The sequence below is a fragment of the Scyliorhinus torazame genome, chromosome 14 (genome assembly GCF_047496885.1).
Source record: "Scyliorhinus torazame isolate Kashiwa2021f chromosome 14, sScyTor2.1, whole genome shotgun sequence".
Taxonomy (NCBI): domain Eukaryota; kingdom Metazoa; phylum Chordata; class Chondrichthyes; order Carcharhiniformes; family Scyliorhinidae; genus Scyliorhinus; species Scyliorhinus torazame.
In genome coordinates, this window is record NC_092720.1 from 192,705,104 (window position 1) to 192,719,498 (window position 14,395).

The window sequence follows — 14,395 nt, forward strand, 5'->3', positions numbered from 1 at the left end:
CTGTTTCGATCGCTTCTGATGTCCCTCCACAGTTCCTTCTTCGCGAAAGTGGATCAATTGGTTTCGACCTTTCTGTCGCCAGAGACGACATCGAGGATTCGGAGAGCCATGTTAAAGAGGAGACGGCATTTCGAACGTAGAACCTGACCAACGATAATGTTTTTCTACTTTGCAGTGAATACTGAATAGGAAGGGGATGACTTGGGGAATTAGGTTCGTAATGGGTCCAGATGGAGGAGGCCTCCTGTGTATGGTTGTCCTTGCACGCCCTTATTACGGCTCCGCTCCCCTATTTTCATCGGAAATGCCCAAGACAATTACACATTTGTCCCAATCTGCTATTAAATTGCACCAAAGACGCAAATTTACCAGCTGCCCAGTAATGCTATCTGTCTAAATCATTCAGGCATTGTGTCAAACGTGTCAAAAATGTCCCAGATTTAGTAAACACAAAGCATGACTTAATTGTACGACAGTAATATCGTGAAAAGTCTTTGTTCAAATCACGCCCATAAATTCTCTGTCGTAAAATGAATCTTGCCAATTTGGTGGCCATGTCTGTGCTGAGGATCGTCAGTTTCTTCACAGCACCCCATTCTGGCTTGAGGATCTTCTGCGACGTTTGCTGCAGAAGTGGGAGGATTTTAAGTATGGTCCCAATTACTGGACTTCGTTTTCTTCGGATCGTCTTGTCGCCCAGTTGAAGTTTTGCTTTCTTCCATAGCTCTTCCAAATAGTCCACTTCCAGAGTTCATGGCATCAGATCCTGTCTTTCAGTTCTTCTTGATAATACTGGAAATCTCCAAATCCCGCTCACATGTATTCATGTACTGTTCTTCAGAAATAAATCATTTGCAAGATGTGGACGTTCAGAAGTTGTGGGTAAGCTGCCTTCTTGAACGGATGCAGTCCACGAGGTGCAGGTAAACTCACGTGCTTTTAGCGTGGACGTTTCAGGTTTTTGCCCCAGTGACAGTCAAGAAGTGACAATATATTTCCAAGTTCAAGTGCTGAATAACATGGAGGGGAGCCTCTGGAGGGAATTCCCAGGTATCTGCTGTTCTTGCCGATATTGATGGCACTGGTCCTGGGTTTGGGAGGTGAGGTATTGAAGCAGGACGGGTTATCACCCAGTGGTCAATTGACCGTGCATGTTGCCGCTGGGTATTCTGTCTTTATCCATCAAATGCACGAAGTCGAACCAACTTTGAAGTCGTTCGTTTCGCACGTCGTGTGCTCTGATCACATTAGCCCTATGGTGAACGAGTAAGTTCTTGATTTAAGCAATGCCGGCCGCTTGTTGCAGGCAGTGAATGTGGAAACAGTTCAACTTTTATATATCCGCACACTTGTCCAGACATCACTACTGCAGAGCAGTGAGCTCAGGGTTGATTAGCTAATTGATTTTCAGTTTTTAATTTTCAGATTACATCCGTTTCTCTCTCTCTTACTCAGCTTGCTATTTTATAACGGGAATGAAGATATTAGAGTTATCTTCAGCTCCTGCGTTGTGTGGACAATTGTTGAGGACGGATGTACGGCGATATTCTGGCTGACGACACATTTTACTGATACTGATGGTTAAAGCTTTTCACAGGCATGGGATCATCTGTATATTTACTACAGAAGGTTCTCGTGGTCCTGAAGTGTTAGTGTGCTATCGTCCGAATGATTATATTTCACATTAGAAATTCTGAATTATTTAACCATCAGTTATGCAAGTAGTCACGCTCTGCTGCTGAACCGAAGGCTCCGGACATCAGCATATATCACTGACTGTCCGTAGCAATGAACACCACTGCTGGACCCCACTGTGAATCGCAAATGTATCTAATTGTCCTAATCACACGTGCCCTCGCCGTGTTAGCATGGAGTGAATAGTTTACGTTGAACATTGTTACCGCACAATCATATTCTCTAGAGGCTTACACAAACCTCCGCTACATCCAGTGTCGCACGTTTTAGTGGGGTTCGTGGAAGGAATTCGTCGTGGTCTGCTGTGCACAGCTTTCATTTGACAGCTGCCAGATTGAGAAAATTGCAATTATGTTTGTTCCCATTATTGAATAATTTAAAAATATATTTGAACTTGGGATAGATATGTGCAGCTACGGGTTTTTATGGTCATAATTCAACAAAATGTATTTTCCCATGATGCTCAGCAGGGCGATGAACAGATGGTACTGTGCATGCGTGACGTCGCAGTTCTTGCAGGTTTACTGTTAATGCATCCCAAATGTTATGGCGTCCGAAGTCGCATTCTCAAGCAGAGTGAAACAATTCCCTGCAGATCCTGTAGCAGTGCAGGTTTGCCATGCTTACTGATATCAGGCGATTTACCGCCAGGAACTGGAGCTTTAATCTGTGCAAGTCAGTCCCTTGCTTTGCTGAATTTTACGAATATAAAATATTTTCATACTTGGTAGTTTTATTTTCAGCAATGTTATTAAAACATTTGTTCAAATTCTTCCTGAGAATATGCGCGCTAGATTTGTGATCAAAAGCCCTTTAATCTGTATGCAGATAGAGAGCTAATTTAATGTTGTAGCTGTTTGAACCTGGCTAAAAGCATCATGGTACAACATAGGTCCGATCAAGGACAGTAGCGGGAGATTGCGTATTGAGTCTGAAGAGATAGGAGAAGTCTTGAACGAGTACTTTTCTTCTGTATTTACAAATGAGAGGGGCCATATTGTTGGAGAGGACAGTGTGACACAGACTGGTAAGCTCGAGGAATTACTTGTTAGGAAGGAAGATGTGTTGGGCATTTTGAAAAACTTGAGGATAGACAAGTCCCCCGGGCCTGACGGGATATATCCAAGGATACTATGCGAAGCAAGAGATGAAATTGCAGAGCAGTTGGCAATAATCTTTTCGTCCTCACTGTCAACAGGAGTGGTACCAGGGGATTGGAGAGTGGCGAATGTCGTGCCCCTGTTCGAAAAAGGGACTAGGGATAACCCTGGGAATTACAGGCCAGTTAGTCTTACTTCGGTGGTAGGCAAAGTAATGGAAAGGGTACTGAAGGATAGGATTTCTGAGCATCTGGAAAGACACTGCTTGATTAGGAATAGTCAGCACGGATTTGTGAGGGGTAGGTCTTGCCTTACATGTCTTATTGAATTCTTTGAGGAGGTGACCAAGCATGTGGATGAAGGTAAAGCAGTGGATGTAGTGTACATGGATTTTAGTAAGGCGTTTGATAAGGTTGTCCATGGTAGGCTTCTGCAGAAAGTAAGGGGGCATGGGATCGTGGGTAATTTGGCCAGTTGGATAACGAACTGGCTAACCGATGGAAGTCAGAGAGTGGTGGTGGATGACAAATATTCAGCCTGGATCCCAGTTACCAGTGGCGTACCGCAGGGATCAGTTCTGGGTCCTCTGCTGTTTGTGATTTTCATTAATGACTTGGATGAGGGAGTTGAAGGGTGGGTCAGTACATTTGCAGACGATACGAAGATTGCTGGAGTTGTGGATAGTAAGGAGGGCTGTTGTCGGCTGCAAAGAGACAGAGATATGATTCAGAGCTGGGCTGAGAAGTGGCAGATGGAGTTTAACCCTGAAAAGTGTGAGGTTGTCCATTTTGGAAGGACAAACATGAATGCGGAATACAGGGTTAACGGTAGAGTTCTTGGCAATGTGGAGGAGCAGAGGAATTGTGGGGTCTATGTTCATACATCTTTGAAAGTTGCCACTCAAGTGGATAGAGCTGTGAAGAAGGCATATGGTGTGCTAGCGTTCATTAGCAGAGGGGTTGCATTTAAGAGCCGTGAGGTGATGATGCAGCTGTACAAAATTTTGGTAAGGCCACATTTGGAGAACTGTGTACAGTTCTGGTCTCCTCATTTTAGGAAGGATGTGGAAGCTTTGGAAAAGGGGCAAAGGAGATTTACCAGGATGTTGCCTGGAATGGAGAGTAGGTCTTACGAGGAAAGGTTGAGGGTGCTAGGCCTTTTCTCATTAGAACGGAGAAGGATGAGGGCTGACTGGATAGAGGTTGATAAGATGATCAGGGGAATAGTTAGAGTAGACAGTCAGAGACTTTTCCCCCGGGTGGAACAAACCATTACAAGGGGACATAAACTTAAGGTGAATGGTGGAAGATATAGGGGGGATGTCAGAGGTAGGTTATTTACCCAGAGAGTAGTGGGGGCATGGAATACACTGCCTGTGGGAGGAGTTGACTCGGAAACATTAGGGAGCTTCAAGCAGCTATTGGATAGTTACATGGATTACGGTGAAATTATATAGTGTAGATTTATTTGTTCTTAAGGGAAGCACGGTAGCATTGTGGATAGCACAATTGCTTCACAGCTCCAGGGTCCCAGGTTCAATTCCGGCTTGGGTTACTGTCTGTGCGGAGTCTGCACATCCTCCCCGTGTCTGCGTGGGTTTCCACCAGGTGCTCCGGTTTCCTCCCACAGTCCAAAGATGTTCACGTTAGGTGGATTGGCCATGATACATTGCCCTTTGTATCCAAATCTGCCCTTAGTGTTGGGTGGAGGTGTTGACTTTGGGAAGGGTGCTCTTTCCAAGAGACGGTGCACACTCAATGGGCCTCATGGCCTCATTCTGCACTGTAAATTCAATGATATCTATGATTCATCTGGGACAAAGGTTCGGCACAACATCGTGGGCCGAAGGGCCTGTTCTGTGCTGTATTTTGCTACGTTTCTACGTTTCTATGTGTGTCAAAATATGCAGCTCGAGCAGATAGTGGGAGCGGCCAGATATGTCTTTAAAACGGAGTCACTTCCAGGACGCGAAGCAGAAGCTTTTTAACTTTAAATTTGTGTTCAAATTAAAGTGATCTTATGGTGAGTGCTATCAGTCCTGTTGTGCAGTGACAGTCCCCGATAGTTTTACCAATTGCAAATAGTTAGTTTCTCGTCCGGGATATTAACCAAAATTTGAGATCTTGTCCGTTCTCTTAATATTACCATCTACAGTAGGTGTTCGCTAACTAGCTCCACCAAGACAGCAGGCTTTCCATCAGCATTCAGAGTGTGCCCAGTCGCCCCAGCTGGGAAGACCCGCAATACATCGTGGAAAAGCTGGGAGTGATTAACTCAAATGGAGCTTCAGGTCGCATTAATTTCCTTGCATCAAAATAAAAATAAGTAAAGAGTGCAGTGGCTAGCACTGGGACTGCGGCGCTGAAGACCTTGTTTCGAATCCCGGCCCTGGGTCACTGTTCGTGTGGAGTTTGCACATTCTTCCCGTGTCTGCGTGGGATTCACCCCCTCAACCCAAATATGTGCAGGTTCGATGGATTGGCCACGCTAAATGGCCCGTTAATTGGAAAAAAATATATATAATTGGGTACTGAATTATTTTTTAAAATTGGATAAATAAATCTCTTTCACAAATCATCCTTCTTTGCTAACTGTGGCTTCGTAGAAGACAGGTACATGGATATGGCAGAGATATCTGTCTACCAGATTGGGCCTGCAGAAAAGAAGGAAACCCCAGTTGACACCAAATTTAACATAAGCCTGATGCAATTGCCTCCAGAAATACGTACTACACGGTTCTTGTGGAGGCACATTGCAAACTTCATGTTGGTGATACCATCTGTTTTGTTGTGCGTCATTACCAGAGTGATAACGGCTAAGATTAGGAACAATTTAAGAGTTCTCAACAGTGCATCAACGAGAGAAATGCGTGCCTTTATATGTTGAATAGCATAGCATAAGTTCGACCATTATTCTGAAGCGAGTGGATCAGTGCTGTTTCTTTTTTAAAAATAAATTTAGAGTACCCAATGACAGTATTTTTCCAATTAAGGGGCAATTTAGCCTGGCCAATCCGCCTCCCTGCACATCTTTGTGTTGTGGGGGTGAGACCCTCGCAGACACGGGGATAATGTGCAAGCTCCATACGGGAAGTGACCCAGGGCCGTGATTCTAACCCGGCCCTTCGTGTTGCAGGCAGCAATACTAACAACTGTGCCACGTGCCGCCCTGGATCAATGCTGTTTCAATCAGGAGTTCAACAAGTCATACCAGCAACGGAACACGATTTATGAAATGCTGCCAAAAAACACGCGCGACACACATTTGAATCATTGCATCAGAACAAAGCGCCTCATTGATCCAGAATTCTGTGATTAATGGTGCTGTAAAATTTGCAACTTGGCGGAAGGAGGAAGCTGGACAAATGCTGACGTTCTCACCAATGCATTAACCAAGCACGTTCGTGTAATTGCATTTTTGGGGAAAAAAAATTCCACGATAAGCAATCTCGTCCTTTTCCTAATGTCGCCAACATCACATAGGCCAGCTCTCATACAATTCTCATCACTCCCTGTGATGTCAATCATCCAGTAAATTCACGGGATACAAAAAAGATTACATTCCTGACAACAGTTTTGATGAATAATTTTGCTTCAGCTTGCCTTGACACCCCTGTAATGTCAAGGCAAGCTGCATCTCTTCAAAATAAACTGTGGTATATACTGGACATCGCGCATAATGCACACATAGCACAGTGGGCTAAAGAGCTGGCTTGCAATGCAGAACAATGCCAGCAGCACAGGTTCAATTCTCGTACCGACCTCCCCGAACAGGCGCCGGAATGTGGCGGCTAGGGGCATTTCACAGTAACTTCATTGAAGCCTACTTGTGACACTAAGCGACTATTATTCAAATGTTATATACAAATAATACAAAGAGCAGTACAACACACGAGCTCACATTTCGGCCCTCGAAGCCTGCGAAGATCACGATGCCTCTGCAAACTAAAACGTTCTGCAATTCCGGGGTGCATTTCCATTTATTCCCATCCTATTCATCTATTTGGCAAGATACCTTTTAAGTGTGGCTATCATATCTGATTCCACCACCTGCCCGGCAGCGCATTCATGGACTGCACATTCGCTGTAAAATCTTGCCACGCACGTCTCCTCTAAACTTTGCCCTCGTAGCTTAAAAATATTTTCCCAAGTAATTGACATTACCATCCTGGACAAAAATCGTCTGCCGACACACTCTGCCCATGCGACGCATAATTTTATAAACCTTTATCAGTTCGCCCCTCACGTTCCGTCGGTAGAGTGAAAACAATCCTAGTTTATGCAACCTCTCCTTATAACTAATGCCATTTATATCAGGCAACATCCTTGTATACCTCTTCTGTACGCTCTCCAATGCCTCCACACCCTTCTAATGGTGTGGCGACCTGAATTGTGCGTTATATTCTAAGTGTGGCCAACGAAGGTTCTGTGCAGCTGTACCACAATTGCCTATGTTTGTACTCAATGCCGCGACCGACGAAGACAAGCATGCCGCATTTGTCCTGATTAAAGTCAGTCTGCGATTTTTCCACCCGATTTTCCAAACGATCCATCGCCTGCTTTATCCTTCGACAATCCAGATCACTATCCGCAGCCCCACCAATCTGCATGCCGTCCGCATAATAACATGAAAAAAGGAAACATCTGATCTATTCTTGATACATACACAATAAATGTAATGCTTCGTTGACTGAGCTCTGCAGTATCGCTTACAAAGCATTATCCTGCTTTTTTCAAATGCATCTCCCTATGACGGTATTAGCATGAGCAATCACTGTGCTGCACCGATGGCGAAGGAGATCAGATTACAGACTGTGTAAACATTTGGTTATGTTCTGTTCCGAAAACATTTTGCGAACGAATGTAGAATAAGGCTGAGCTCGCGGCTGAAAAGTTATACTCATTAAATTTCAGCAGCAATCAGCGGCAACCATGTTAATTGCTTCTGTAACCTTTGACCTCCTGCCCTGACTGACTATTAATATTGCCATAAAACAAGTGGCGAACCCTTATGCAGTGAGGAGTTGAAGTGAGAATGTCAGAAGTACAAATCTTGAGTGAAAGTAAAACGCCAGGTTGGTGAATCTGCAAGTCACAAAATCCATTCCGAAAGGCAAGTAAACATTAATTTCTGAAATATTTCGCAAGTCTGGGCGTACCTTTGAAGGAGGAGCATTTTACTGTTTAATTAGACACGTGTTATGCTGGAGTTTAATGAGTAGTGTCCCAGACCTCAGAGTGGGGGAAATTTTTCTGGAAAGTCCGCAGACTCTGTTGGAAACGATGATGTCACGTCGGCTCCAGTGCACTCAAGGCGGCTCATCAGATGGATTGAATGGAGGCGAAGGTAGCGCTGAGCAGAGGAATGGAGCCCTGAGATGTGTCGCCAGGGTTCGAGCCAGGTAACACCGTGGGAGATGCTCGCTGCACATTTGAACAGCAAAACTCAACTGCTCAAATGTGTTGTCTGCTTGACTGCTTCATCCAAACATACAATTTTAGTGTGCATCTGCTGTCACGAACCTCAGGACTCATCAAGCCGACTGCTGTCGTTAACCAAGCCCTCAATTACTGCACGAAGGTTTGCAGAAAACATGGCAGAATGCAGTGGCCGAAGGCCTCCAATGTTTAGCGATGCCTCCCTGCAGGTTCTGTCCCTTCTTTCAATGGAAAGACTGGAGACGACATGGTATTGGTTCGTTCACATGACCCAATACGCCTGGCAGAGTACAACAGGCAAGGTTGTCATACCTTTCGTCACCCAAAAATACAATGTTTTATGCACTTTAATAGTCTCCGCATATCAGCCATACTGAAAATCTTACATTTTTCTCTGATCACATGTCGCATTTGGAGGAAATGCAGTGACTGTCCCTTTTTCCCATAAATTTCAGAAAGCACCATACCCGTAAGACGCATCACTGTGTCACGTCAAGTAGTAGCCAACAGCCAATGCCGACATACATCAAATGTGTGGAGTGTCACGTCATTTGGTTAGAGGTGCAGCACGTTCTAGACCACTGATCTTCAGTCCTGATCGCACGTTAGTGCCAGGGCACTACCTTTATCAACTACATATCTAAGTTAACCTACCAACACACTAACTACCGATTGCGGATACCAAACCGAATCCCCTCCTTAAATTCCGATATACCACTGACCTACCTCATTCATCTATCCGCCAACACATATCACCAAACCTCCGAAAACACCTACTTACCTAATAATGCAACAATCTGCGCATTTATCTATCCATTTCACCTATGTACGTTCCCACCCACCTACCTCCCTTCCACATACCTACTCACGACCTTATCCAACTCCCCAGCTTACCGATTTGGCCCAACCAACCACTAGTTACGTCAGGAGAAATGAAATTGGTTAAGACAAACTAACGACCATTACAGTCAGAAACAGGGGAACTTATAATGGGGACACAGTCATGGTTGAGCAAGGAAATTCATTATCTGGTTCTGTCTTCAAACATAAGCACAAAAGAATATCACAAATATTGAGGAATGCAAGATCCAGTGAGCGGGAGGAAATTAAGAAGAGCAATATTAGTAGAGCAATGCTGCTGGGGATATTGACAGGATTGAAGACTGATAAATTCCCACTGCATAATATTCTGCATGCCGGAATACTTAAGGAGGTGGCTCTAGTAATAGTGGATGCATTGGTGTAATGTTCCAAAATTCTATTGCTTCTTGATGAGTTCTTACAAATTGGACGGTATCAAATGTAATCCTACAATTTAAAAAAATTGTTAAAGATAAACCAGGGTTTAATTGACTACTGAACCTAACGTTTAGTTCGGCCCTGTAAAGCCTTAATTACCTTCAAATGCTTGCATTCAAATTATCGTATTGTATCTTTGACTTTATCTATATCAATGTTTCTGCAACCTACCTCTCCATTCACCTGAGGAAGGAACAGTGCTCCGAAAGCTAGAGTTTTAAAACAAACCTGTTGGACTTTAACCTGGTGTTGTAAGACTTCTTACTGTGCTCACACGAGTCCAACGCCGGCACCTCCACATCAAACCGAACGTTGGTAGAGGGAAAAATTGTAGAATCCATTATGAAATATTTGATAGCACAGCACGTAGAAAGCAGAGGGAGGATCGGACAGAAGTCACATTGATTCGTGAAGGGCAATTCAGTGAAGTTGATGAGGGACAGCCAATATTTGGACATTCAGAAGGCTTTCGACAAAGTCCTACAAAAGAAATTAGCATGTGAAATTAAAGTGCATCGGATTAGGAGTAGCGTACTTAAATGGATAGCAAACTGGTTGTCAGACATGAAACAACGAGTCGGAATTAACGGGTGTTTTTCCAAATGGCAGGCAATGAGCAGTGGTATGCTGCAGAGGTCGGAGCTGGGAGACCAACCATTCACAACATACATAAATGAGGTAAATGAGGGAAATTCATTTTATATCTCCAAATTTGCAGATGACACAAAGTTGGGTGGTGTGGTGCGCTGTGATATTGGTACAGAGATCCTGCAGTGTGATTTGTATAAGTTGAGTGGCTGCCCAGTGAATGGCAGATGCAGTATAATTTGGATAAATGAGAGGATATCTACTTCGGTCGCAAAAGCACAAAGGGAATGACAATAAATTATGTGCAAATAAATATCGGTGTCCCCGTACACCAGTCACTGATGGTAAGAATGGTCGTGGTGCAGCAGGCAGTAAAGAAGGCAAACGGAACGTCGGCCTTCATAGCGATGGGATTTTAGGAGTGGAACAGGTCGGATTTGCTGCAATTTTCCAGGACCTTGTTGAGGCCACACCTGGAATATTTTGCACAGTTCTCTTCTCCTTCTGAAAGGAAGGATGTTCTTGCTCTAGGTCGAGGACATCGAAGCTTTATCAGATTGATTCGTACGATGGCAAGACTGACGTACAAGGAGCACATAAGTTGGTTTCGATTGTATTCGCTGGACTGCAGACGCATGGGTGGGGATTTCATAAAATCTTTAAAATTCTAACAGGACGAGATAGAATAGAATTAAGAAGGATGTTCCAAATGCTGGCGTTATGCAGAACCAGAGGCCACAGCTGGACCATTTAGAATAGATATGAGGGAAACCTTCATGACCGATAGAGTGATGAGCCTGTGGAATTCGTTACCACAAAAAGTAGTTGAGGCCAAAAAATGGATGTTTTTAAGAAGCAGTTAGATATAACAGATCGGGCGAAGGGGGATCAACGGAAATGTGTAAAGCCGGACTGGCTGTGGAGTTCGATGAGCAGCCATGACCATAATAAATGGCGGAGCAGCCTCAAAGGGCCCAAAGGTCGACTCCTGCTTCTCATTTCTATGCTTCCATATACATGCACTGAACGGATTACCCAATATAAATACTCCATTGTCTGAGGTCCAAACGCCACAATCCTCCTTACCACTATGGACCGACCAATCTACCCACATCACCCATTTGGCCACCTATTGACGTCACCCTACTAATAATAACATTTATTAGTATCACAGGTAGACTCACCTGAACACTGCAATGAGGTTTATCTGAAATTCCCCAGGTCGTCACTCTCCTGTACCTGTTCGGGTACACAGAAGGGACTATTCAGAATGTCCAATTCACCTGGGAGGAAACTAAAGCGCCCGGAGGAAACCTACCCAGACATGGGGAGAACCTGCCGACTCCACACAACTTGTGACCCAAGCAGGGAATGGAATCAGGGACACTGGTGCTGTGAAATAACAGTGCTAACCATTACCGCCAAAACCCACCGACCGCATGCCAAACAATGCATCTATCAATGACTAATCCACCACAACGACAGGAAAAACTCACAAATAGGGACACTTGATTTTCCTATTGACCAAACACCCAAGTACATCATTGTCTAATACATATCAATACTAGAGTGCAACATTATTTGAATGAGCTGCGGATCGCAATAGATTCCAAGTTCTTCGTAAGGGTCAACTTTACTCTCATGTTCTCGTGGTAAGAAGAGTTTACACTGAACTGCTCAGTTGGGCAGCTATTGTTTCTCATAGAATCGGAAACAAACCACCTCTTCTCGTACTGCTGAATGTTTTGAGGAAGGAAATATAGAACGATCGGTAGAGTTTAAAGCATTTATCTTTCTGTTTCCAAGCTGATAACCTTTCAATTGCAATTCTACCGGTTCTTGAAGGTTGGGTCGGGCGGAGAATGCAGGTGGTGTTACAGTTTGGAATTTGGGAGAGATGTTGTCCGATACGGTTTTCAGTCCGACAATGACAACGCAGCAAATACATGTTCCCATGATGCTCAGAGTGTAGATGCCTCGAAGAATTTTGCAATTGATGTTGTCGGCGAAGTTTCTTCCCGTTCACATTCATTGGCATTATGATAGCGTACTGTCCATTTCTTGCAACAGAGGGAAACGACTTATCGATTTCAGGAGGTCGAACAGGAATAACTTGATTTTTTTCCTGAGCAAGTGAGCTAATTCATTTGCCAACGTTAACAGCGTGGGTGCGATAACCATTTATGGCACGGCATGCAGGCTTTCTATCACATTGCCGTGGACCGCTCCCAGTCCACAGATTCTCCTGTAAACCAGCTGCATAATTCCCGGCGGTGCCCAGTCCCTGGTGGTGGGATTATATCTTACCGTCCATTGTCTACGATGTCCCATTGAAAGGGCGGCATGTGGCACAATGGTTAGTACTGGGACTGGGTCGCTGAGAACCCTGATTCGAATCTCGGCCCTGGGTCACAGCCCATTTGCAGTTTGCACATTCTCCTCATGTCTCTGTCGGCTTCATCCCAAAACCCAAAGATGTGCAGGTTAGGTGGATTGGCCACGCTAAATTGCCCCTTAATTGGAACAAAATAGCATGCACATATTTGGACTGTGAGAGGAAACTTGATCACCCGGAGGAAAACCACGCAGACACGGGAAGAAAGTGCAAACTCCACAGGGAGTTATTCGAGGCTGGAATTGAATCGGATACCTGGCGCTGTGAGGCAGTAGTGCCAGTGTGCCACACTCAACTGACGAACCTTCAAAAATCAGCCTCTGACAGCTGATGAATATATAAACATATAATGATGTCTCAAGAGTGAGGGAACCCAACTCATCCGTGCAAGAGGCAGGACTGAAGAATTTCCCATCAGCTTGCACCAGGTGTGCAACTCTGATGGTTAATCTCGACATTGGCTTGAGCTCCCTAGCATTACAGCGCCAGAAATCACGCAATTCTAATTGCCCTCCCTGATGTAAAGGAGCGGTCATAGACAAAGGATACAACCAACAATATTTCCACCGGCGACTTAACCGCGCATCTGGTGATAGAGACACATTCTCAAGTTGGGGTACCATCCATTTTAATATGCAACACTCACTGATTGATGACGGTTTATTTCAGGACACATTCAGAGTTCTGATCCGTGCGTTGACGAAAGTTTGGTTGATCAAAGGATCTACCACGTTCTTCAAAATCGAATATTAACACTGGCAGGAACTCTGCCGCCGTTTGGATTCTCTTTTCCAACAGTTCCCACATCACAGAGATGAAAGAGGACTAAGTGCATTCTAAAGAATAAAGGGATTAAGGGTTATGGTGTTCGGGCCGGAAAGTGGAGCTGAGTCCACAAAAGATCAGCCATGATCTCATTGAATGGTGGAGCAGGCTCGAGGGGGCCAGATGGTCTACTCCTGCTCCTAGTTCTTGTGTAATCACTCATGCAGATCATTTCACTGCCTTTCCCTCCCCGGTGCCACAAGTGTCTACACAAAATATGATTTCACCACTTAGACCACAGACATGTCAACGGAACAAAGGGAAGCTTTGTTTTTACTCGTTCTCAATCACAAGCCACTACAAGAAAGCCATGAATGGATTGCAGACTGTGGACCTGTGTGAAGGAGTCGGAGGCATAACTGTTTGCAACAGAGGAATGGACACGTGCAGCTGCAATGTTAGTGTTACAGGTATAATGCTTTCCACAGCCGATATCTGGATGCTCTTTCGATTCTAGAGGGATGGGGGGGGGGGGGGGGGGGTCTGAGTGTGTGGGGAGGGTGGCTTTGTGTGGGGGTAGGGCAGCCTGTGGAAGGGGGTTCGTTTCGGCACGTGTTCACATTGGGGGTCCACATATTACAAAGGTCCGTGTTACTCCTATCACAGGGATCTCTTTTGGGTTGCACTGCCACAGATGCCTCTGTGGGGTCCCCCTGTTAGAAGGGTCATTGGAGTCCAGGGGTTTGAGGGTTGCTGGGGGGCACGTAGGCAATTCAGGTGTTGGGGGTGCTGAGCGATGTGCCATGCCGGGCCTGATTTACGATGCTGAGGGTAGATGGGATCGGATGGTTTCGACCATCGTGGCACTGGCATGACAGATGTCGCGCTGGGCCAGCGGGCAACGGTTGCTCCCTCGTCCCGCCAGCAGGTCAAGGTCACGGATGCAGAGAGCACACGTGAACCTCGACAGCTTGATTCCCGGCAGAAGGGACCGGAGCATCACGGAAGGGCGGAGCTCATGGCGCTGGGTTCCATAAATACAGACACATTAGTCATTGCATTGCCATGCTGCTCAGCACCATGGAACTCGTTAATGCCACCAGCGAGAAACCGGA